The sequence below is a fragment of the Thamnophis sirtalis genome, unplaced genomic scaffold (genome assembly GCF_051295495.1).
Source record: "Thamnophis sirtalis isolate CommonGarterSnake01/CBP01778 unplaced genomic scaffold, rThaSir2_p1.2 scaffold_4, whole genome shotgun sequence".
Taxonomy (NCBI): Eukaryota; Metazoa; Chordata; class Lepidosauria; order Squamata; family Natricidae; genus Thamnophis; species Thamnophis sirtalis.
The window spans coordinates 64926245-64951692 of NW_028261384.1; the positions used below are offsets into that span (position 1 = coordinate 64926245).

Sequence of the window (25448 nt, forward strand, 5' to 3'; positions counted from 1 at the left end):
TGTATCCAATCTATATCTTCTGATTAGCCGATCTATGATTTTGTTGTTTTTAAGCCGTTGCTCATGCATGTTCTTTAAGTTACTAGCATCTGCCCTTAATTTTTTGATTTTTTGTTCTAAACGGATTTTAACAACTGAGATGGTCAAAAATCGAGTAAAAAAGGTAAAGAATTGGACATCACCTGGAAAGGACCAATTACATGGTTTCTGGCTCAAATATCTGACCAGTTTACATGCAATATTGGCCAGGCAACTGAATGAAATTTTACAAAAGGGCCAAATTGATGAATGGTTGACAACTGGAAAAACATACTTGATTCAGAAAGATGCAACTAAAGGAACAACACCTGAAAACTACAGACCAACAATATGCTTGCCAACAACCTTCAAGTTACTCACCGGCATTATGGCAGAAAACATGATGGATTATTTGGAAACAAACAACATCTTGCCAGTAGAGCAAAAAGGCAACAAAAGAAGGAGCAGGGGCACAAAAGATCAGCTCCTAATTGATAAAATGATATTAGAAAATTGTAAGAACAGAAAAACGAGCTTGAATATGGTTCTACCTGAACCAGGTTGTTGGGGACCCAATTCACAGAAGAAATCATACCTTAGATTTTAATTTTTGAGTAGTATGGTCTAAAGTAAGGAAATGTTATCATCTAGGCTGTTGGTTTGAACTCCCAGCTTGGCAATTTGGTTGCAAACGTTTTATCACCATTCAAGGAGACATTGTCAGTGCATTTTGAATTATGCTCATCTGTCAGAATTCAGATCTTTGGATACCTTTTTATGAGATACAAATTAGTCTGAATGTTGTTTGTTCAAATATTTCTGACTCAGAAATATCCCCCCAAAAATGCACCTATGATGTCTCCTCAAATGGTGACAAAACATTTGCCACCAAATTGCCAAGCTTGGAGCTCAAACCAACAGTCTAACTGTATCCCGAGCTACTAATATTCAAACACGTTTCAATGTTACTATCTGTTCATTGTTCTAATCATCAGCCCATATAAACAATCCCTGAAAATCATTTCCACAGGAAGACTATAACTATATTTATTCACTATAATAGAAAGTCTGATAATCCTTTTCCTTCTTTCCCCCTTATATTCCACTGAGTCAGAGAGGAGGGTTTTTTGGACTATAAGACACACTCCCCCGCTCCAAAAGTGGGTGAAAATTTCAGTGTATCTTATATAGTGAATATTGCATCAGCTGGGAGTTTGCTGGGGGAGGGAGAGAGAGTTGGTGTGGCAATGACAACAGGCAGCAGTGATCCCCGCTGCCTGGAACAGCTGACTGGCACTATTCCAAGAGGCCAATCCAACCACCAATCAGCTACAAAGGCTCCAGTGTTCCCTGGCTGAGGCAACAACGTAGAGGTGGATTCAGCTGAACTACTTATTAAAGATGTGTGCAATTTGGAGAACCGGCTGATCCTACTGGCTGGCCTGGGCACACTCTATGTCTGCCTGCCTGCTCTGCACAAGTTCATCGAGCAGTTTACTGAGGATACCCTGCCACCACCTGCCACCCTGCTGCAAGTGTGTCCTTCCCGGCCTGCGTGGTGGACTGTGGTACTGGGTGAGCCCAGAGACACCAAGAGAGAGAGGTATGAATGGATGACACTTGACTTCCAGCGCCAGATAGGGTGAACAAGTGGGCGGGTTGCTCGGCTGCTGCCGCCTTTCATTGGGGGGGTGCGTAGCGAGATGGGGCTTCTCTTGCCATCCCTTTCCCCCCATCACTGCTCCTCACTTAGCCATTGATGGAATTTGGGGGTGGCAGGTGGGGTGGGGTGTTGTGGTGCAAGGGAGGAAGGGTACCCAACCCTTCCAACTCCTGGGCTGGCTGGTTTCTTCCCAGCAGCTCTTTCTCTGCCTTTTGGCATCGGCCATCAAAGATGAGGCTTTTGTGGGGAGAAGAGCTGCACTGCAATGGAGAAATGGGCAATTGGCCAGCTTGATGGAAGGAAAGAAGGAGGCCTCTTTCTCCTCTTTCCTGCTCTTCGTCTTTCCCTTGGGCTGGTTTCTCCATTGCAGCACAGTGCCCAGGATCCATTAGCCCAGGATCCATTAGCAAGCAGTCAAACAAGGGTGTTGCGGGAAAGCCTTGTGCCAAAATGATGGACTGGGGAGATGAGTTGGCGATCCCATTTATTCAATGCTACTGAAGTTAATTCTATGCCATTTACATTGATTTCAGGATGGGATTTGTTCTCCTATTATGTCTGGTGTAAAATATAGCTATGTCTACATTGAAGTAGAATTTAGAAATGAGTCGATGGAGCAAGAATTATCAGTAACTACCATGCAATATTTAAAGGACAGCTGTTATCTCCAACAGTGATTCTTTTTAAAAAAAATTAATCCTTTTATGTATGTAAATTAAATTCTGATTCACAGTGAGATAAAGCATTTTCCATCCATTTGCTCAAAATATCTTGGGCTATAAAATCTGTTACATAATTTTCTTGCAGATTAAGTTCTTTTTCATATGTACTTTTAATTATATTTTAATTGTACTTGTTCATAGTATTTGAAATAATGTTTTTTATTATCTGTATATTTTGTGTTTCCATAGCATGGCAGACAGCGTGGAAGTATCATAAGTTCCATTCCTTCCTTGAATACAGGAATGCTTTCTAGAAACTTATACTGGGAGAATGCTTAGCTTTGAAATGGTTAAGTCTGCTTTAGGAAATCTTGATTGACATTGCTCAAGGTTGGCTCAGTGTAGCATTGCTTGAAGATATTTTCATGTTGGGTTTACACATTGGGTTTTATGTTAGGCAATAAAGGCTTAGGTAGTTTAAATTACAAGTATATGAGTTGGGAAGATTTAAGAGAAGATCAGGTAGAAGCTGCTAATGCAATGCTATCTTGTTTCCTCTAAATACAAATACCGTGTTTCCTGAAAAAATAAGACCTATCCTAAAAATAAGTTCTACCATGTTTTTTTGCTTGTGCGCCCAATATAAGACCTATCCCCAAAATAAGCAGAAGAAGTGGGCCAGCAACCATGCGAGGTCCTGCTGGACAGGGCTGTTGGAGCCACTGCTGTAAGGCAGTTGTTGGAATGTGGGTGGCCTGGCTGAAGGAGCCCTAAAGTAAACTGGTTTAGGGTGCATGAGGCAGCTCCACACCACCTACCTCATGGCGGCAGCTTTTATGCTGTGCGGCCTCCTCTGTCATGAGCAAGGAGAAGAAATAGGCATCCCATAAAGTTTTAAAGTAAATGGGGAAAAATAAGACATCCCCTGAAAATAAACCCTAATGCAAAAGAATATGTCTTTTGCATTGGGACTTATTTTCAGGGAAACATGGTAGTTTGTCATTTTAAAACTATGTGCAGGCTATTTCAGGATTTTAAATTTAATGAGAATTCTGCTACATGTAGCAAAGTTAGAAACCACTAAACCAGTGGTAAAATCCAAATATTTCCCTACCAGTTCTGTGGGTGTGGATTAGTGGGTGTGGCTTGGTGGGTGTGGCTTGGTGGTCATGTGACCCAGTGGGCCTGGCCAACATGTAAAATGTGGCGAAACTCACTTAACAACACTCTTGCTTAGCAACCAAAATTTTGGGCTCAATTTTTGTCAGAAGTTTTTGTTTGTTTGTTTTCTTTCTCTTTCTTTCTTTCTTTCTCTTCTTTTCTCTCCCCTTCTCTCTCTCTGATTTGTTTTCTTCTCTTTTCCCTCTCTCATATTCTCTCTCTCCATCATTTTCTCATTTCTCTCTTTTTCTCTCTTTTTCTCTACCTTTCTTGCTCTCGTTTCTTTCATGTGCACATGTGCGCACCAGCAAAATACCCTTCTGGGCCGGGATCACAGTGGTGGGGATGGTGACTCCTCTTCCTGCTACTACCACTGTGCAGTGAGGTGAATAGCTGGCTGTGCAGCATGGGAGAGCCCCGCTGCACAAAAGACTCCTCAGCACCATGGTCCCCTTCAAGTTGGCTAAGAAGGAGGGGAATGGGGAGCATCAGCAGCAGCCACCGCCACCAGATGCAGGGAGAAGATCTCCAGCTCTCCTGTGCAATGTGGGGGGGGGCTGTATAAGGAGAGCCCTGCACAGTGTAGGAGACCTAGAGCTCTCCTCCCTGCATCTGGCAGTGGTAGTGCTTCAGGAGGGCAGGCGGGGCACATGTGCAGCAGCCCTGGGACATCTGCCTGGCACCTGCCCTCCTAGAGCATCACTACCACTGCTGCTGCCCCTCTCAGCCCAGAGCAGTGGCTGCATCTCCACCAAGGGTTGCCTGCCTGCCATGGCTGGGCTGGGCTGGACATTGATCTCAGAAGCTGGCCCCAACATGCTTGCCTGCTTTCCACATGGCCCTCCGCTTGGCTGCTTTCGCAAGCTGGCCATGGGGATACCGGGAAGGCCACATGGAAGGCAGGCAAGCATGGCAGGGCCATGGGCCACTGGGAAGGGAGTAGGGGAGGTAGGCTGGAATGGTGGAAAGCAGAGTCTGGTGGGGCGAGTGAGTGGCGACAAGGCAACCAGTTTGAGAGCGTGACCAGCCAACGGTCCCTACTGGTTCAGAGGTTCAACAACCAAGATCCAATATACAACCTGATAGAGAAATATTTTGAATTCACTTGAAGTTAATTCTATGCCATTTACATTGATTTCAGGATGGCTTTTGACTCATTTTCTGAGAGAAAGTGCAGAAGAAATTGGCAGTCCCATTTATTCAATGCTACTGTCTTTTCTAACTAATAATGATCCTTTATGAAAACTCCTTTATGCATACTAAATGCTCACAAAACAGCAGCCTGATGTGCTACATTTATGTTCATGCTAAACTTTGATATGATAAACAGAGAAGTACTATGGAGTAAACTGACATCTCTTAAAATAGAACCTAGACTCCTGGCTTTGATTAAAGCCCTTTACACAAGTACCTGTTTGAGGGTATAGTATGGGATTAACAGGGCTCTGACTAACAGGATTCACACAAGTAAAGGGGTAAGGTGGGTGTATCTTGGCCCCATTATTATTTAGCTTATATATCAGTGACTTGCCAGTGTTAATGAAGGATCCCAGGGTACACCTGCCGATGAACCTAAATACCTACTGTACAGCTAGCTTTATGCTGATGATATGATTTTATTATCATATTCACAAGTAGGATTACATATGCTATTAAGAAGATTCAGCTCTTGGGGCGTATGGCCTGAATCTCAGCAACAAGACATGTTCTCTGGGGGGCTCTCCAAAGAATCATCAGATTTCCTGCTATGTTGAGGGATGATTAATCATAGCTGCCTTGGGGGGACGGACAGTGAAGAGAGGGAGCACAATTAGGTGTGGTTGGGGAACACACAACACCTGCAAATTGCTATGCAATTGCTCCTGGACCTAAAGCAGGAAAGGCAGCCATTGTGAGCTTCCACGCTGAGCAGCTTGGAAAATCAGCAAAGTACTTCGTCTGGGTAAAATGACAAGATTACTTGAAAGTGCACAACATTCCTGAAATTAACCTTAACCTCCGGTTGAAAAAACTTGTTTAAAGAAAGAGTGGCAGGAGATGGGGGATGGGCATTAGAAAGCTCTCCCACCCTTGGACCAGCAGCGTACAGACAGATGGAGCCATTAACAGAATAAAAGAAACAATAGGTCTTGAGAACTGTTTAACTGTTGAAGAGCTGGAAAGCAAATTGGAATTTTGACTTTTACTTTACCCTTTACTCTTTACAGAATTTTATAGACTTTTACCTTGCACATTTGTTTTTCTAGTAACACTAATAATTTTTGACAATCTCTGTTTTCAAGCAAAAGATAGAGATGATGAATTATTTATTTGCACTGCCATCTAGTGGTAAATAAAAGCTAGTTGAAAAAAAGAGAAAAAAGAGTTGCCTAAGGAAACGACCTTGAAGTAGGGCTGATAACATTGACCTGATGTTAAGATCTCTCTAGAAGGAAGAAATTAAGACCAGCTATGCAAACATGGTGTTGCACTCTCTTGCTACATTATAATGGGCTGTTGAGAAGCAGAGAATACCTTTTGATAGTGTGCTTTTTTATTGGAAGAAGAAATTTGGTTAAACCAGACAACACAAACTAAAGGGTTTCCTTTTTGTTTTCTTTTTTTTTACTTGTCTACTTTGGTCCTTTTCCAATGCAATTTTTATCATTCTCTTTCCTCCCCCCCCCCCCCCCGACTCGCCTTTTTTCTTTTTCTTCTTCCCTTTGCCGTCTTGCAAGGAAATGCGGTTCACCATTGCGGAATTAATTTTGGGGTCTTTTTCTTTTTTCTTTTATTTTACTTGTCTACTTTGGTCCTTTTCCAATGCAATTTTTATCTTTCTCCTCCTCCCCCCCAGACTCGCCTTTTTTCTTCTTCTTCCCTTTGCCATCTTGCAAGGAAGTGCAGTTTACCATTGTGGAATTAATTTTGGGGGCTTTTTCTTTTTTCTTTTTTTACTTGTCTACTTTGGTCCTTTTTCAACACAATTTTTATCTTTCTCCTTCCTTTTTTCCCCTCCAACTCACCTTTTTTCTTTTTCTTCTTCCCTTTGCTGTCTTGCAAGGAAGTGCAGTTTACCATTGTGGAATTAATTTTGGGGCCTTTTTTGTTGTTGTTGAGCTTTGAGCTTTTTCACCAACCCCGGTTTTTTTTTTCTTGTTGTTTTTTTTAACCACATGTTGGCACTACAAACTGAATGGATTAAGGTAGCAAGAACCTGAAGACTGAGTCCAAGAACGGGGGTCGGTTTTGGTTTTTTGGTTTTGGGGAGTTTTGGGGGTTTTTTTTGAAGGCTGGTGTTTGAGCTGCTGTGAGCAATTCCAGGATTACAATTAATTTATCAATTTAACTTTTGGATTATAAAATCGGATTATAACTCAAACACAATAATGTCAGAAGATGAAGAAAATAACATCATATGCATCTGCAACAGCGACACCATCCAGTTCAGGGACACAGAAATAACAAGTATACCAACGCAACCAGATAAAGCTACCTTGGAGCTGAAAAGTATGTTGCATGTTATACACACATCTTAAGAATCTCAAGGGGCAAGTAAACAAAGTAGAAGAGAAAGTGGACAAGGTGGAAGATAAATTGAAAGAAGTTAAAGAAATGATGGGGAAAAACAAGCAGAGATTGCAGAAAGTGGAAGAAAGAGCAGAAATAACAGAGAAAAAAGTGAAGGAGATGGATTATAAATTGATAACAATTGATAAAAAGAAAGATGAATCCTCCATACTCTGGGAAATGGAAAGATCCAAATTCTATTTAAGATTTCAGAACATTGAAAAGGAGAAAGGACAAAATTTAGTAGAAAAGATTGCAGAAATCCTCTCAGGGGTCACATAAAGAGTAAGGAACACATTTTAGGTGGAATGGATGAGACATTTAGAGTACATACAAGATATGCAACAAGAAATAATTTGCCCAAAGAGGTACACATAAGATTTTTTTTAAAAAAACTAAAAAATGAAGTACTGAAAGCAACAAGAAGTACTAGAATCAAATACAAGTCTAGAGAGATAGTGATATTGAAGCAAATTCCAAGGAAGGATAGAGAAATAAGAAAAGAATACCACTTCCTGATCAAGAGTCTGATTAAGAAAGGGGTGAGTTTTAGATGGCTGGTTCCAGAAGGAATTTTGGTAAACTGGCAAGAACAAAGGCACAGATTAGATGCACTAGAGAAAGCAGAATTATTTTATGAACAACATATAGTAGCATAGGAAGGAATGTTGTTAAGAGAAGAGGGAGGAACTAATTCCCAGGAAACTAGGGGGAAAGATCAAGGGACGACGGAGAAAGAATAGGAAGAGAAAGCGCTAAGAAAAGGAGCAAGGGCCAAAGAGATAAAGGAACAGAGGGAGCTGAGAGCTATTAGGTCAACTAAACCTATAAACCAATGATATGGAGAAAGAAATAAAAGTAATCTCAATTAATATAAATGGACTAAACTCAGCAATAAAAAGAAGAAGAATGTTCAATAAACTAGAGAAACTGAAATTGGACATTATATGCTTACAGGAAGTACATATTACAAAGAAACACAGAAAACTTTTGGAACAGGTAAAACTAGGTAATTTATACACAACTCTGGCTGACCAAAGTAAAAAAGGAATAGCATTATATATTAGAAAGACAATCCAATCAAATATAATTTTGAAGATGGGGAGGGGAGAATACTGATGGTGGAGATAATGATGAATCTGAGAAATATATTATTAGTGGCAATGTACGCCCCAAATGATAAACAAGAAGATTTTTTGGGGAAACTACATAAAAGATAATAGAATATGAATAGAAAGATATACAGGTGAAACTCAAAAAATTAGAATATCGTGCAAAAGTTCATTTCAGTAATGCAAGTTAAAAGGTGAAACTAATATATGAGACAGACTCATTACATGCAAAAAAGATGGTTCAAGCCATGATTTGTCATAATTGTGACGATTATGGCTTACAGATCATGAAAACCCCAAATCCACAATCTCAGAAAATTAGAATATTGTGAAAAGGTGCAATATTGTAGGTTCAAAGTGTTCCACTCTAATCAGCTAATTAAGCCATAACACCTGCAAAGGGTTCCTGAACCTTTAAAAGGTCTCTCAGTCTGGTTCAGTAGGAATCACAATCATGGGAAAGACTGCTGACCTGACAGTTGTGCAGAAAACCATCCCTCCATAAGGAGGGAAAGCCTCAAAAGGTAATTGCAAAAGAAGTTGGATGTTCCCAAAGTGTATCAAAGCACATTAATGTGAGGGGAAAAAAGGTGCACAAGCAGCAGGGATGACCGCAGCCTGGAGAGGATTGTCAGGAAAAGGCCATTCAAAAGGGTTGGGGACTTTCACAAGGAGTGGACTGAGACTGAAGTCAGTACATCAAGAGCCACCACACAAAGACAGATCCTGGACAGGGGCTTCAAATGTCGTATTCCTCTTGTCAAGCCACTCCTGAACAACAAACAACATCAGAAGCGTTTTACCTGGGCTAAAGAAAAACACCAGATCTGTTGCTCAATGGTCCAAAGTCTTCTTTTCTGATGAGAGCAACTTTTGCATCTCATTTGGAAACCAAGGACTCAGAACATGGAGGAAGAATGCAAGATGCTTGAAGTCCAGCATGAAGTTTCCACAGTCTGTGTTGATTTGGGGAGCCATGTCATTTCCTGGTGTTGGTCCATTGTGCTTCATTAAGTCCAGGGTCAACGCAGCCGTCTACCAGGAGATTTTGGAGCACTTCATGCTTCCTTCTGCAGATGAGCTTTATGGGGATGCTGACTTCATTTTCCAGCAGGACTTGGCACCTGCCCACACTGCCAAAAGCACCAAAACCTGGTTCAATGACCATGGGATTACTGTGCTTGATTGGCCAGCAAACTCACCTGACCTGAACCCCATAGAGAATCTATGGGACATTGCCAAGAGAAAGATGAGAGACATGAGACCGAACAATGCAGAAGAGCTGAAGGCTGCTATTGAAGCATCCTGATCTTCCATAACACCTCAGCAGTGCCACATAGCTTCCATGCCATGCCACATTGAGGCAGTAATTGCTGCAAAAGGGGCCCAAACCAAGTACTGAGTACATATGCATGCTTATACTTTGCAGAGGTCTGATATTGTTCTATGTACAATCCTTGTTTTATTGATTGCATGTAATATTCTAATTTTCTGAGATGGTGGATTTGAGGTTTTCATAATCATCACAATTATGACAAATCACGGCTTGAACTATTTTGCTTTGCATGTAATGAGTCTATCTCATATATTAGTTTTACCTTTTAATTTTTAATTTTCCGAGTTTCACCTGTGTATAGCTGCCCATTTCAAAATAATGACCCTGGACAATGAACAATCATTAAAAACAATTAAAACAGATGAAATGCAGTACAAAAAAGAAATTAAAAATTGAACTAAAATATCACATTAAGTTAAAGAGGGACAGTTTGGTGTAGTGTTAAGGCACCAGCTAGAAATGATTAATTTTAGTCCTACTTTAGATACAAAGCCAGTTGAGTTACCTTGGACCAGTCAATTTCTCTCAGCCCTAGGAAGGAGATAAGGCCAAACCACTTCAGAAATATTGCCAAGAGAACTGCAGGGATCTATCAGGAGTCAATACTGGCTCAAAGGCATGTGTCTGGAGAGAAGCAGAGAGAAAGAGAGGAGGGAGGAAGTGGGGAGGGAAAGAAAAAGAAAGTGAGAAAGAGAGAGGGGGCAAAAAAGGAGGGAAAGGGAAAGAGAAAGAGAGAAAGCATGCACACACACATAGTAAAAGTAAATGTAAAGTTTCCCCTCACACATATGAGCTAGTCGTTCCCAACTCTAGGGGGTGGTGCTCATCTCCTTTTCAAAGCTGAAGAGCCAGTGCTGTCCGAAGACATCTCCGTGGTCATGTGGCCAGCATGACGAAATGCCGAAGGCGCATGGAACACTGTTACCTTCCTACCAAAGGTGGTTCCTATTTTTCTACTTGCATTTTTACATGCTTTCAAACTTCTAGGTTGGCAGAAGCTGAGACAAGTAACAGGAGCTCATTCCATTATGTAGCACTAGGGATTTGAACCGCTGAACTTCCAATCTTTCTGATCGACAAGCTCAGCATCTTAGCCACTGAGCCACTGCAGCCCATGTATGTACACACACATACATACAGTATATAACATCATTCAGCCTTATAACATTACCAGCACTTCTTAAGCTATGCCAAATATTTTCAAAATATCCTTCTTGTCTTATCAAGAGGAATATTTGCTTTAGTATGCTTGATGTTTTATCCTCAAAAGTAATGGGAGATAGCACATCACCTGTCAACATTACTCCTGTGTATGTTCTGACACAAAAGTTGAACCAATTGCACATGTTCTATTCATATGCTTTTGAACCATTCCTGTGCCTAGTGAAAATCTGCCAAGCTGATACTAGATCCTTTAATTGACCCCAATGAGAAATAATGCCTTTCCTCCCAAAAAACCATTCTACAGCACACCAAGAGCAGTCATGATTAAAAGATGATGAGTATGATTAGTTGAGTCACAATTTCCACCCTGACCTGTTAAGTTCAACAAATCTTTTGTTATATTTTGCCATTATTTTTATTATTAATATTACTATTATTGCCATTTTACTTTTTTCTTTGTTTTTATTTTACTTCTAAGCCTACCATTATTTATTTATTTATTTATTTATTTATTTATTTATTTATTATTTATTTATTTATTTATTTATTTATTTATTTATTTATTTATTTATTTATTTATTTATTTATTTATTTATTTATTTATTTATTTATTTATTTGTCTTGTATGCCGCCCACTCCCGGAGGACTCTGGGCAGCTCACAAAAGACAAGGGAAAGGGGGAAACGAGACAAAGACAACATATTAAAAACAAAGCCAACATTCACAATTTCTGTGGAGGTAGATGCTTCTCAGCTCCCCCCAGCCTGCTGGAACAGCCAGGACTTGGTGGCTTTGCAGAAGGCCTGGAGTGTAGTAAGGGTCCGGATCTCAACAGGGAGCTCGTTCCAGAGGGCCGGAGCTGCAACAGAGAAGGCTCTCCCCCGGGGAGTCGCCAGCGACATTGGCTGGCAGATGGAATCCGGAGGAGACCTAACCTGTGCGATCTAATTGGTCTGAGAGAGGTAATCGGCAGGAGGCGGTCTCTCAGGTACCCAGGTCCGATGCCATGTAGGGCTTTATAGGTAGCGACCAGCACCTTGAAGCGGATTCGGAGACTAATAAGTAGCCAGTGCAGCTCACGGAGGATAGGTATAACGTGGGTGTACCTTGGTGCACCCACAATCGCTCATGCGGCTGCATTCTGGACTAATTGGAGTCTTCGAACACTCTTCAAGGGCAGCCCCATGTAGAGCGCATTACAATAATCCAGTTTTGAGGTCACAAGGGCGTGAGTGACTGTCTGAAGGGCCTCCCGATCCAGGTAGGGTCGCAATTGGTGCACCAGGCAGACCTGGGCAAAGGTCCCCCTGGTCACAGCCGACAAATGGTGTTCTAGAGTCAGCTGTGGGTCCAGGAGGACTCCCAAATTGCGAATCCTCTCTGAGGGGCGTATAATTTCGCCCCCCAGCCTGAGAGATGGAACAGTTAGACAATCTTTGGGAGGGAACATCAGAAGCCACTTGGTCTTGTCTGGATTGAGTGCCAACTTGTTTGCTCCCATCCAGACTCTAACAGCCTCCAGGCACTGGCACATCACTTCTACTGCTTCACTGAGTTGGCACGGGGCAGACAGATACAGCTGCGTATCGTCTGCATATTGGTGATACTTAATCCCGTGCCGGCGTATGATCTCACCCAGTTTGGTTGACCAAATTGAATGACTAAAGGAACATCCAAAGCAAACAAAAACTTTGGGATGTTAAAACTGATGCTTTTGTGACCCATAGTTTCTTTCTTGTTCAAACGTCATGCAATCCAGTCAAGCACATTGTATGAGCAGTATGTGATTTATGGATTAGCCATTGCTTTAATAATCTTTACTGTACAAATTAAGTACTGTAAAAGGAAACCTCCTCACAGACTCTTAAATATAAAACATATTAAAGGAATTTGATCTTCTTAATACTATTACCTCTGTTCAGCTAATTGTATAAGCCATCTTAGTTTTAATGACAATCATATTACCTGATGACATTTATCTCCATATTTTGCAACTCAGGCAAAACAAAATAAAACAAAGCTGATTTCCCCCTCTCTTCTGCTAAAGATACACTGGCTAATCAAACCATCATGCTATTTTTACTCTAATTGATGCCATAGGTCTGCAGGTACAAAGTACAGCAGTGAAATAAAGAGACTCTTCTAGAGTAATCCCATTCAATTTATAATGAGGAGCCCAATGAAAGACATTTGGTTGATGCTTGCCAATTTACACTCAAAATAAAACACTTGCAGCACTGAATCATTCACAGTATTCATAGGCTAAGAATAATTAATTCAGCAACAGACTTATTCAGAATTTGGCAAAGCTCCTGCTCAATCATATTATAGTATTGGAGCTAAAGGAATTTCCTGCAATCCATATGCCTAAACCTAAAAAGGTTTAGGTGAAAGTATTTAAACACAAATACAAAATACTTTAAACATAAATATTCCCGCTTGAAATTTCTGATGACCCATCATAGGTTGACAAATTTCCTTTTTGATGAAGGGCTCTCATACCTGGGATACAAAACTCCTGAAGACAAATAGAAGCAACAAAGAGTTTGTTTTCTGCCATCTACAGCCATCTGCATCTGGTGGTAATCTGGATTTTTGTATCCCAGATACAGTACCCTACCTTACTTGCATAATGTTATTCTTATCTCATCCTCAACTGATCTGAACCATTCATGTCATTCATACATTGACCAGTACATAAATATATTTTTCCAGTGTATCTTTAAGATCCATAAAATCAGTAAAGTTTTGGAGGGAATATCAAATGAACTATTTAAAGGAGGAATGATCAAATGTTGTTTGGAAAGTGCTGGGAGCCATAACTACATTGTTTTCTGAGTTCCTTTCATATCTTTCTCCTCCTTCCTTTTGAAATCAACTTCTCTTCAAGCTTCCAATAAAGTATGGAAAAATAGAATAAAGACTACTAGTTTAATTTGGTAAGATTAAAGCACATATTAGTGTATTGTAGTATATTATATCAGTATATAAGAAATTATGAGTGGGATAACCATAACAAGTCAGCCAGTGGGAACTGTTTGGTGAGCCATGGGTAAGCTGACCAGACGTCCTGCTTTTGGCAGGATAGTCATGATTTCTAACAACTTGTCCCATGTCCTAAGGCGTTTTTAAAAAGTCCTGATTTTTAAAGAGAAATAATTATATTAATTAGATAGATCAGTGTTTCTCCACCTTGAAGACTTGAAAGTATGTGGACTTCAACTCCCAGAATTCTGGGAGTTGAAGTCCACATACTTTCAAGTCTTCAAGGTGGAGAAACACTGAGATAGATGATAATGAGATGAGGGAGGGAGAGGGAGAGAGGGAGAGAGATATATATACCATAACTAGATAGACAGATAGGCAGGCAGATAGATGGACAGAGAGAGGGAGGGAGGGAGGGAGAGAGAGAGAGGGAGAAGGATACCATAACTAGATAGACAGATAGGCAGGCAGATAGACAGATGGATAGAGAGAAAGAGCGAGAGATAGGTAGGCAGGCAGATAGACGAATGGAGAGAGGGAGAGAGATAGGTAGGCAGGCAGATAGATGGATGGAGAGAGAGGGGGGGAGAGAGGGAAAGGGATACCATAACTAGATAGACAGATAGGCAGGAAGATAGACAGACAGAAGGAGAGAGAGAGAGAGAGAGAGATACCATAACTAGATAGGCAGATAGGCAGACAGGTAGACAGACAGAGGGAGAGAGAGAGAGATACCATAACTAGATAAGACAGATAGGCAGGCAGATAGACACTCAGACAGACAGATGGGGAGAGAGAGGGGGGGAGGATATGTATAATTAAGGTGACTAGACATCCCTAGCGAGGCCGCGGGCTGGCAGTAACCGCCACAGCCTAGCTTCCTTCCCCCCCCCCCCAGTCAATGGTGTCCCTCTTTACCAATCTGAAAATCTGGTCACCTTAGCCATGGGAGATTGCTCGGAGCCTGGACGTGGCTTAGTTTATCTGGTCTGTATATAAGAGTTTGTCCTTGGATTATATATTCTCTGATTCTGTGCTTCTATAGCTTCTGTGATTGCTGGTTCTGACTTCTATTTCTACTTCTTGTCCTTGTACTTGCTACCACGTTGCAAGAACTGCCTGAGTATTGTATACATGCATCATGTTTTATATTATTGTATATAAACAAGTTTCTTCTATAATTGAATCCTGCTGAATTATTTACTTGTGTGCTAGTTGGATTGCTGCAAACTCTGACAGGTTATGGGCCAAGAGCACACCAAGCACACAGTAAGACTGAACTGTAATTAAGCTGAAGGACAGCCTGTGTTATAATGAAAAGGGAACAAGGCTGAGAAGGCTTGCAGGATGGCTGTTGAGTTCAAGGAGAGCTCTCTACCTCAATTGGGTCAGAATTATATTATTTGGACTGCAAAAATAGAATGCTTCCTGGAGGCTAAGGAGCTCTGGGATATTATTATTAATTCACATCAGACACCATTAGCAGCTGCAGATCAAAGGCAGCATGATAAAGCACTGGCCTACATTATTTTAAGTTTAGAAGATGAACAATTCTTGAATGTAGCTGATTTAAAAGCTGCAAAGGAGGTTTGGCTGAAATTGAGATGTGTGTATGTGCGTGCTTCAACATGCAATATTGTGCAATTATTGATAGAATTTTACAGAATCCAGTTGCTACCACAAGAGAGTGTGGAGAAGCACTTGCTGCACATGCAGACTCTGTTTATTGAATTGGAACAGCATGGAATGCAGATTCCTGAATCTCAGAAGGTGCTATTGGTGTTAAATAGTCTTGATGAAATGTGGGACATTGTTTCAGCTGTTTTTGAATGCAAACCAGAGCAGGACTTATGAATGGAAGCCCCTAAAACCTGTTTGATTTCTGAAGAAAACAAATGCCATTTTAGAAAAAGCCACGAGGAGAAATTCCTGAGATGGGAGTCCAAAGAACAGAGAGAGAAAAGCAACAGACAGGATGTCTGCGAAGACCAAAGTAATAGAAGAGATCAAATTACAGCCCAGCAAAGTTGTTCTAAGAAGAAAGAAACAGAACAATAACAATGGCAGTGCTTCATCTGTGATGATAAGACTCATTTAAACAAAGACTGTTTGCAAGGAAGAAAAACAACAAATGGGCAAGCTGTTGTTGCAAAAGTTAGCTATTATAATAGCAGAGACAAATGGTTGGGGCAAGTCAAACAATTGTTAATAATTCTAAATTGTTTTTCATAATGGATTCAGCTGGAGAAGATGCAGTAGCCTTAGCAAATGTCCGGAAGGTTAAAGTCATAGGAAAAGGCAGTGTGCTGATTCCCTGTCTGGAGGAAAAGTTTAGTAATATATTATGTGTGCCTGAAATGGAGCATTATTTACTAAGTGTCTCTAGTCTAGACAAACAAGATTTTGAGACCAATTTGTAAATGGGAATGTCTCATAAGAAGAAATGGAAGTGTACGTACACAGGGCATAAAGCAGGATAATCTTTATGTGTTGCACAGACAAAAAGTTCAATGTACCCAAACATTTGGAAATGTGGCACAACATGATTCATCTCTTGCATAGAAAGCTTGGCTATGCCAGTTTCAGAATTTTGCAAAAGATGCAACAGTTTGGAGAAGGATTAAACTTAAATGTGTGTAACGCATACTTGGACTGTGCAGTATGTAAATTATCAAAGTCCTTGGTATTTCCTGTAAGCAAGAGTAGCACAAGGCAGGCAACAAGAGCTCTAAAGCTTGCACATGCTGGTGGGGCCAATGCAAGCCAGTTTGGGAGGAACAAAGTATGCACTGGTCATTGTAGATGATTACAGCATATTTGTGTTCTGCTATTTACTAAGGAGTAAAATAGAGGTGCTACAGAAATTTAAGCAATGGGTAAGTTTCATAGAAAGGAGATATAAAAAATAGGTATGTCAGTTGCAAATTGATAGACGTTCAGAATTCATGTCAGCAAGTTTTCAATGGTGGTTGGGACAGTTAGGAATAAAACACAGACCCACTTATCCGTACACAGCAGATGGTGTAGTTGAGAGGCTGAATAATGTTTTACAAACAATGAAGGACTCATTGCTGGAGGATTCTGATCTGAGCTGAGGTCATATTGGGATGAAGCCATGTTGACTACTAATTATTTGACCAATAAGCTGTGGAGTTCCTCTATTAATAGCCAAAGTAATGACCAAAAGTAATAGCCAAAGTAATGGCCAAAAGCCAACATGGGTTTGTCAAAAACAGATCATGCCATACTAATCTTATTGCATTCTTTGACAAAGTGATAAAATTAATGGACCAGAGGAATGCCGTCGATATAGTTTACTTGGACTTCAGTAAGGCATTTGATAAGGTAGACCATAACCTACTACTAGATAAACTAGAAGAATGTGGGTTGGACAGCATCACCACCAGATGGATTTATAACTAGCTGACCAACCGCACTCAACTTGTAGTCTTCAATGGAACTGCATCTACATGGAGGGAAATATGCAGTGGAGTAACCCAAGGTTCAGGTACTCTTCAACATCTTCATCAATGATTTGGATGAGGAAATGTGGAACTCATCAAATTTGCAGATGACACCAATCTGGCAGGAATAGTCAACACTCCAGAAGACAGGCTTAAGACACAGAAGGATCTTAACAAACTTGAACATTGGGCACTATCTAATAAAATGAAATTCAATGGTGAAAAGAGTAAGGTTCTACATTTAGGCAACACAAATGAAATGCACAGGTACAGTATAGGTGGTATCTTCCTCAATAGTAGTAACCGTGAGATCTTGGAGTCCTAGTGGACAACCATTTAAATATGAGCCAGCAGTGTGCAGCAGTTGCAAAAAAAGCCAACACAGTTCTAGGCTACATAAACAGAGGGATAGAATCAAGATCACGTGAAGTCTTAATACCACTTTATAATGACTTGGTAAGGCCACACTTGGAATACTGCATTCAGTTTTGGTCGCCACAATGAAGAAAAGATGTGGAGACACTAGAAAGAGTGCCGAAAAGAGCAACAAAGATGATTAGGGGACTGGAGACTAAAACATCTGAAGAACGGTTGCAGGAACTGGGTATGTCTAGTTTAATGAAAAGAAGGACTAGGGTAGACATGATAGCAGTGTTCCAATATCTCAGGGGTTGCCACAAAGAAGAGGGAGTCAAACTATTCTCCAAGGCACCTGAGGGTAGAACAAGAAGCAATGGGTGGAAACTAATCAAGGAGAGAAGCAACTTAGAATTCAGGAGAAATTTCCTGACAGTTAGAATAATTAATCAGTGGAACAGCTTGCCTCCAGAATTTGTGAATGCCCCAACACTGGAAGTCTTTAAGAAGATGTTGGATAGTCATTTGTCTGAAATGGTATAGGGTTTCCTGCCTAGGCAGGGGATTGGACTAGAAGACCTCCAAGGTCCCTTCCAACTCTGCTATTGTATTGTATAATGATACTCCATATGCTATGCTATATGGGAGAAAACCATGTCAGGCACATTTAACATTTGTTTGGAAGCAATGCATGGGTGCATATTCCAAAAGCAATCTGTCAGGGTTCCAAATAGCATCCAAAATTAAATCATAGTCCATGGCAAAGTAATGCTCAAAGTTGCAATTTATTAAAAGAGCCATGTTGGCATATCTGGGGGAAACCCGAATCTGCTTGGTTTACCCCACCCAGTTGAAAGTTCAAGACCTTGCTCCCACACCCACAAATCCATCACATGGTCCAATCTGCCACCGCCATGTTGGCAGTTCCACCCATCCAGTTCCGGTCAGGTGCAGAGGTGTAGAGACAAAGGATGACCTTGGATTCTAGAAAAGAATTTTATTTTGGCTACATAGCATTCCACTCCATACCATCCCCCCAATAAAAATGATAAGTAGAATAATAGAGTGTGGCAGGCCAAAGATCAAAAAGGGAATATAACTGCAGGCCTGACACAATCAGGAGAAAAAGTCAAACAAAGGCTAGAAAGCTCAGGTTTACAGGCTATGAACGTGGTTCAAAGAGCTATCACTTTAGTGATGGGAGAAAAATAGTGATTTCCATGTCTGCTAGATTTGCAGAGCAAAATTGGAACAGAATTGATGCCAATTTTTTGAATCCACTTAGTGACGGTAACCCATTTAGTGATGGTAACTCATTTAGTGATGGTGTCAGCATTCAGGGAGGAGAAACTGAAAAAGAACAAGAAAAGGAGTAAGGAGAAGATGATGATTCAGATATGAAGCAAGAGAGGGTTGAAACACAGGAACAGTCAATGCCACGCAGGTCAGAGCGATGGAACAAGGGGATTCCACCTAATACCTGACAGGTATTATGTTAGTGAAGTAAAAGTGTGCAATGTGCTGTATGAGCCAAGAAACTATCAGGAAGTATTGGCACTACCCAAAATTGAACAAGTAAAGTGGAAAGAAGCCAAGGACAAAGAAATGAAATCCATGGGTGAATATAAAGTGTTCACAACTTTGGCATTACTCACAAAGTTGTAAAGCTGTAGGATGTAAATGGCTGTACAAAAAGAAAGTACCACCCAACAATGAGGTTCAATATAAGGCAAGATTAGTAGCACAAAGTTTTTCACAAAAGAAAAACATGCACTATGATGAGGTATTTGTGCAAACAATAAATAGTGAAAACATAAGGGGACTTCTGGTTGTACTTCCGGTGCCCTTGGAAGCCTGATCTGCAAGCTCTGCAGTTAGCTCTGACGTCTCCCTGTTGGAGAGTCCAATTTTGGACCATAGCCACCCTGAAGAGATGGTGTAGTAAAGGGGAACCACCTGGCAGGTCGAGGAGAGCTGCATCTCTCCTCCCTGACTGGGAAAGCCCCCTCATCTGAAGACAAGGAGCAGTGGCAGCCAAAATGGCTGCCAAGAAGCCAGGGGCAGCCTGAATACCAAGACTGTGCTGGTGTGGAGAAAGTGAATGGAGTGTGATCTGGGTGAGAAAATATTTTTTATTGGAAGTTGACCCCAGATATTCAAGGGGAAAGCATATTTAAGGCTATTTGTTGAAGCTGTGAATGGGCACACACAAAAAAATACCAGAGTATTGAAAAAGGAGAAAAAATACTTTTTAAATAATAAATAGAAACTTGGTTCCTCAAAGCTAAAAGACATGGTATTGAGAGCATTTTAAAATGCTGGAATTAAAGTCCCAAATTTCTCCTTACAAACATTGCTCAATTATCAGATTTATAATTTAAAAATTATTTAAATAATTGAAAAAATAATTGAAATTGGAACTCTTAACAATATCGCAGAAAGGTTGAAGCAGACAGAAGCAAGAGCACCATTTGCTGATGAAAAGGGAAATATGCAAACTTGGAAATAATTATTCAAAAAGATTGGAGATATCTGTTAGATACAGACCTACTCTAAAACTACTAGAGATTTGATTATTAACTAAGGACTTCAGTTAAGAGTCCCTGAACATCATTGAATATTATTGAACATATAAAGTAATTTGAAGAGGTGTGGATAACCTCCTGGTTAATTTAAATCATTTGGACTGACTATTAATGAGACATTTAAAATTGTGACTTGGAAGTTGGCTTTTTTTTAAATTAATAATTAAGGATAAAACTTTGATTCATCTAAGAAAATATGAACAACAAAATAGATGGAAAAGACGTCTTTGAATATTATAGTGATATGAAAGGGGGGGAGTTAAAATAGGGATAGAAAATAGTGGGGGGAAATAATAATTATATATTAATATGTTAAGATATACAGGACAGAAAGATGGTTCAGAAAGGAAGAGCAATAATAAAATACATGTATAAATAATATGAAACAATGGAAATGTAATATTTAGGAATAATAAGTGTACTAAAATGTATGTTACCCAGTTACCACACCATTCACGCAGTGATATGTATAAAGAATATTAAAAAATAAAAATTTGATTGAAAAATAAAAGAGCAAAAGCATAAGATTGGCATTAGAATTGGCAGTAGCACATAGCCATGAATTTTGGCATTTTGATATAACCATAGCATTCCTCAATGCAGAATTAGAAGAAGAAATTTACATGGTTCAAACACCATGGTATGAAAGTAAAAAAGCCTAACACTGTGTATTAAACAAGGCTATTTATGGGCTAAGCAGTCAGCCAGGAATTGGAATATCTGTTTAGATATAGCATTGAAGGATTCAAGAGTTGCAAGGCTGATGGTTGTAAATATATTGGGAAGTTACAAAGTGGGGATTATCAATTATTAGCATTTGTGGATGATGTTTGCAATGAAACAATTGCAAACGATTTGTAACAAATAAAAGAATTTGCTAATCAATTAGAGAAAAATTTGAATTGAAAGATTTGGGTGAAATACAGAAATATCTTGCTGTAGAGATACAAAAAACTGGGAAAGGTGGTTATGTTCAGAGTTAAAGAAGGAAAATTGAATAGAGAAGGAGATACAACATGAAGGATTGTAATTCTGCTCCAACACCTATGAGCACAGATTTTCACAACAATTTGGATGAGGAAAAAAGTGAAGCCTGTGATCAAGAGATATTTCAGTCTGCAATAGGGAGCTTATTATATCTGTCACAGTGATCCAGACCAGCATAGCTTGTGCAGTAAGCATCTTAAGTTGTTTTACTGCTGCACAAGTGCAATCAGATTGGGTGGGTGTATAAAGGATTCTCAATTATTTGAAGGGAACTGTGAACTTGGGTCTTCAAATACAGGTCTCTGAAGAATTAAAATTGAAATGTTATGTTGACAGTGATTATGCCAATGATATAAAAACCAGAAAGTCTAATTCTGGTATTGTGGTATTATTTGGACAGATTTTAATTGGTTGGAAGTCCAGAAAACAAACAACTGTAGCCATTTCTATGGCAAAGGCAGAATCTATTGCTCTATCTGAACTTTGTTCAGCGGTAACTTGGTACGTACAGCTGTTAAAGAATTTAAACGTAAAAGAAAATGAAGCTGCAATGGTGTTTGAGGATAATGCTGCTTGAATTCAAATGGCAACAGGTGAAGGAGTAAAAAATAGAAGCAAGCATGTGGATAGTAAATATTGTAATGTAATAGAAGCCATCAAATGTAAATTAATTAGCTTGTTTCACTGTTCTCTAGAACAGTGTTTTTCAACCTTTTTTGTGCAAAGGCACACTTTTTTCATGAAAAAAATCACGAGGCACACCACCATTAGAAAATGTTTAAAAAAATTAACTCTGTGCCTATATTGACTATATATAAAGTGTTTTTCCCACGGCACACCTTACACTATGTCACGGCACACTAGTGTGCCGCGGCACAGTGGTTGAAAAACACTGCTCTAGAAGACAATCTGGCAGATATAATGACCAAGCCATTGGGTGCACCATGGGAAGAATATTAAGTTTCTTTTATTTTATGTCTATTCAAGTCATAAAGGGAGGAATGTTAGTGTATAAGAAATTATGAACTGGGATAGCCATAACAAGCCAATGGGAACTCTGGTGACTAAGAAACAGGATCTGTTATGAGCCATGGGGAAAAGCTCGAACCCTGGATGTGGCTTAGTTTATCTGGTCTGTATATAAGAGTTTGTCCTTGGATTATATATTCTGTGATTCTGTGCTTCTATAGCTTCTGTAATTTCTGGTTCTGACTTCTACTTCTTGTCCTTGTCCTTGCTACCACATTGCAAGAGCTGCAGGGATATTCTATACATGCATCATGTTTTATATAAACAAATTTCTTCTATAAATGAATCCTGCTGAATTATTTACTTGTATGCTAGTTGGATTACTGCAAATTCTGACATATTATTTCTGGCTAACAAAAATCCGAAATAACCAGACCTCCAGTATTTTATTCCTCAAAAAAAAATCCTTTTGTGAATTAAGGAAAATATACATAAATCCCAGCATAACGTTGTAATATCCAAACTTAGTTGGTCACGAGGACCAAAAGTTTTAATCTTCCAAGCTTTGGGGCTCATGCTGAGCCCATCATCAGAGAACTTGCTTTTCATCTGTGTATCTATATCTGTTCTGGACCCAGCGTGTAACCATGCCAGGGGCCAGTCAGCTTTAAACTTCACGCTTTAGGATTGGTGTCTCTCAGATCAATTTATTAACAGGAATTCTTAGTAGCAAACATACATTTCAATATTAAGATACATCTGACCTTGATCTGTCCATTGCGCGATGTGAAAAAAACCTATGCTTTTCCATTCCTCTGATGAAGCAGAGGGGAGGATACATGCTTTTAGCCCATTGTTCTCAATTAACATCAAAAACTCTTCACCGAGCATCCAGTCATAAATCACTTTTCCTGGGCAAAGTATCTCGCTGCCCAGTCGGGGAATACAGATGTGGTCACATGTTATGGAACTACATTTCAAACAAGGTAGTTCTGCCTACATTTCCTATAAGGTAGTTACATTTCCTGTGAAGTAGTTTCTTAAAGGAGACAGTCCTTAATTCTTATACTAGCTATATACTATTGAGTCAGCACACTTCCCGCCTGGAATTATAAATTCCACTACTTACTAACTTTTAACTAAAGTTAAACAAAGATATGAAATAAACAATGCAAACTTGACTATCTAATTAACTGAGTTACACAAAGCCAAGGCATGACTACCTGATTAATGCATAACATCAAACATGTAACTAACTGACTAATTAACTGAGCATGCAAACTTAACTAATTGATTAACTGGGTTACACAAAGCATAGCATCAAACAGTGCAAACAATCATGTAAACACAAAGCATGCAAAGCTTGAGGTTCAATCCTCTAGTTCAGTCTTCCGTAACAGCTGTTCTGGGTCACTGATTGATCTGGTGTAGAGCTTCTTGGTGGAAGTCTGCTTTGCAACCTGAGCTTCCATATGGCGAACTAGTTCATCATTACTAGGTAGGGCTTGATGCACAAGTCCCATAGGATGTGAGTTCCAATACGTGACTTTGGGAACAAAGTTCCCTGATGGTGCTGGCCAGTCACCTGTCTTCTGGGTCAGCAAGGTGGCTGGGGTGAGGACAGTTGGTTTTTCAAGGGTGGTGAAAACGATCACTGCTAAGCCCAACACGAGAGGCTTCCGTCTGGAGAGGTGTTTGAAGCGAGTTGGTTCTTGGGACTGGTTGACAGGTAGTTGTGATGCTAGTTTCACCATTCCCATGATAAGACTGATGTTAACATTGTTCTCCCCACCATAGACGATGTGAGCGTTGTCCTCCCCGCCATAGACAATGTGAATGTTGTTCTCCCCCCTGATGAATCCTACGGCTGTCATCGCCTTCATTGTGGTGGTAGGCAAGACGGGGATGTACTTGTGCTGGACAGGAATGCTTTGGAGACAATTCAGAGAGGCATGCCACATTTGTGCTGTTTGTCATTGGACCACATGAAATATAGGTAACTTTGATGGTCTTCTCTGACAAGGAATAAGTAGAACATCTGCTGGATGTTGTCCAGTATGGCTATGGCTTCCTTTCTGAAGTTATTGAGCATGCTGAGCAGACTGTTGGTGAGATTGGGACCTCTGAGAAGCACTTTGGTCAGAGAGGGGCCTTGGGATGGCATGCTGGTGAAAACTGCCTGAATCTGGCCTGGGTCTTGTGGCTGATACTTTCTAAAGAATGGCATGTGCCAGCATTCCTCATCAATTCTCGGAAGTGGAGCAAGTTCTGCGTGTCTGTTCTGGACTATCTTGTTTGGGAACTCCATTAAGAGTGAATGAGCTTTCATGTTTATGATTTGTCTCAGATTGAAGAGGCGAGAGAGAGGTTGTTCATAGTTATTTGGAAACTGTTGTCTTGGTATGCGAAAGGGTATTGGAGCCATCCAATTCTTGGTGGCCTCCTGTTGGAATTCCTTGACCATGAGCCTCAGAAATTCTTTGTTCTCTATCGACAAGGTCAAGTCGTTGTCTTCTTTGCTGGTCTGGAATACTGTTGTTCCTAGAACTGGTTTGACTGATGAAGTTGAGAAGTATTCTTCACACGGTTTCGAGTGGGATGTTGTCCATTACTAAGAGTGGAGGTTCCGAAGATGTTTGTCTGGGACCTTGGGACCTTTAGCCTATCTACGCACACTGTTCCAAAGATGACCCAACCGAGTCTTGTCTTCTGGGTGAATGGGGCATCCATTGGGCCCTTGACTACTTCTTGCGGAAGAAAGGCTGCGGAGGCGTCTACTCCCAGCAGGAGCAGGATTTTGGCTTCAGGACCTGGGGGGCGGGGGCGATTGGCTATGTGTTTCAGGTGAGGTATATTGTTCGCTAACTCTGGTGTCAAAATCTGGTTGTGATCATTTGTGGCACGACAAAACCGCGCTCCACTAAAGCGCGCCCGATTAAACCGCGTCGCTGACATCAGCAGCAGCGCGACAACAGCGACCGCGGAGAAAAAAAGGCGCTTTAAAAAGCACTTTGAAAGCAAGCCAATTCAAGTTAAGGTAAGGGTTAGGTTTAGGTTTAGGTTTAGGTTTAGGGTTAGGTTAAGGGTTAGGGTTAGGGTTAGAGTTAGGTTAAGGGTTAGGGTTAGGTTTAGGGTTAGGTTAAGGGTTAGGTTTAGGGTTAGCGTTAGCGTTAGGTTAAGGGTTAGGTTTAGGGTTAGGTTTAGAGTTAGGTTTAGGGTTAGGTTTAGGGTTAGGTTTAGGGGGGTTAGGTTTAGGTTTAGGGGTTAATTTTAGCTTTAGCGTTCACAGCGTGCTTTTTTCGTCGCACTGTGATGACGTCAGCTACGCGGTTTTGTCGAGCGCGCTTTAGTCGAACGCGGTTTTGTGGTGGAACCGTGATCATTTGGTAGGTCATCCCATTCTAGTAATGGCGGCAATGGGAACTTTCCGCTTCTG

General features: G+C 40.4%; 1 protein-coding gene across 1 annotated transcript in view; it reads right to left on the reverse strand.

Annotated features, from left to right (window-relative positions):
* Positions 1-25448, reverse strand: part of PDE1C (phosphodiesterase 1C) — a 477912-nt gene that overhangs the window by 434053 nt on the left and 18411 nt on the right. The gene's annotated exons all lie outside the window — the stretch shown is intronic.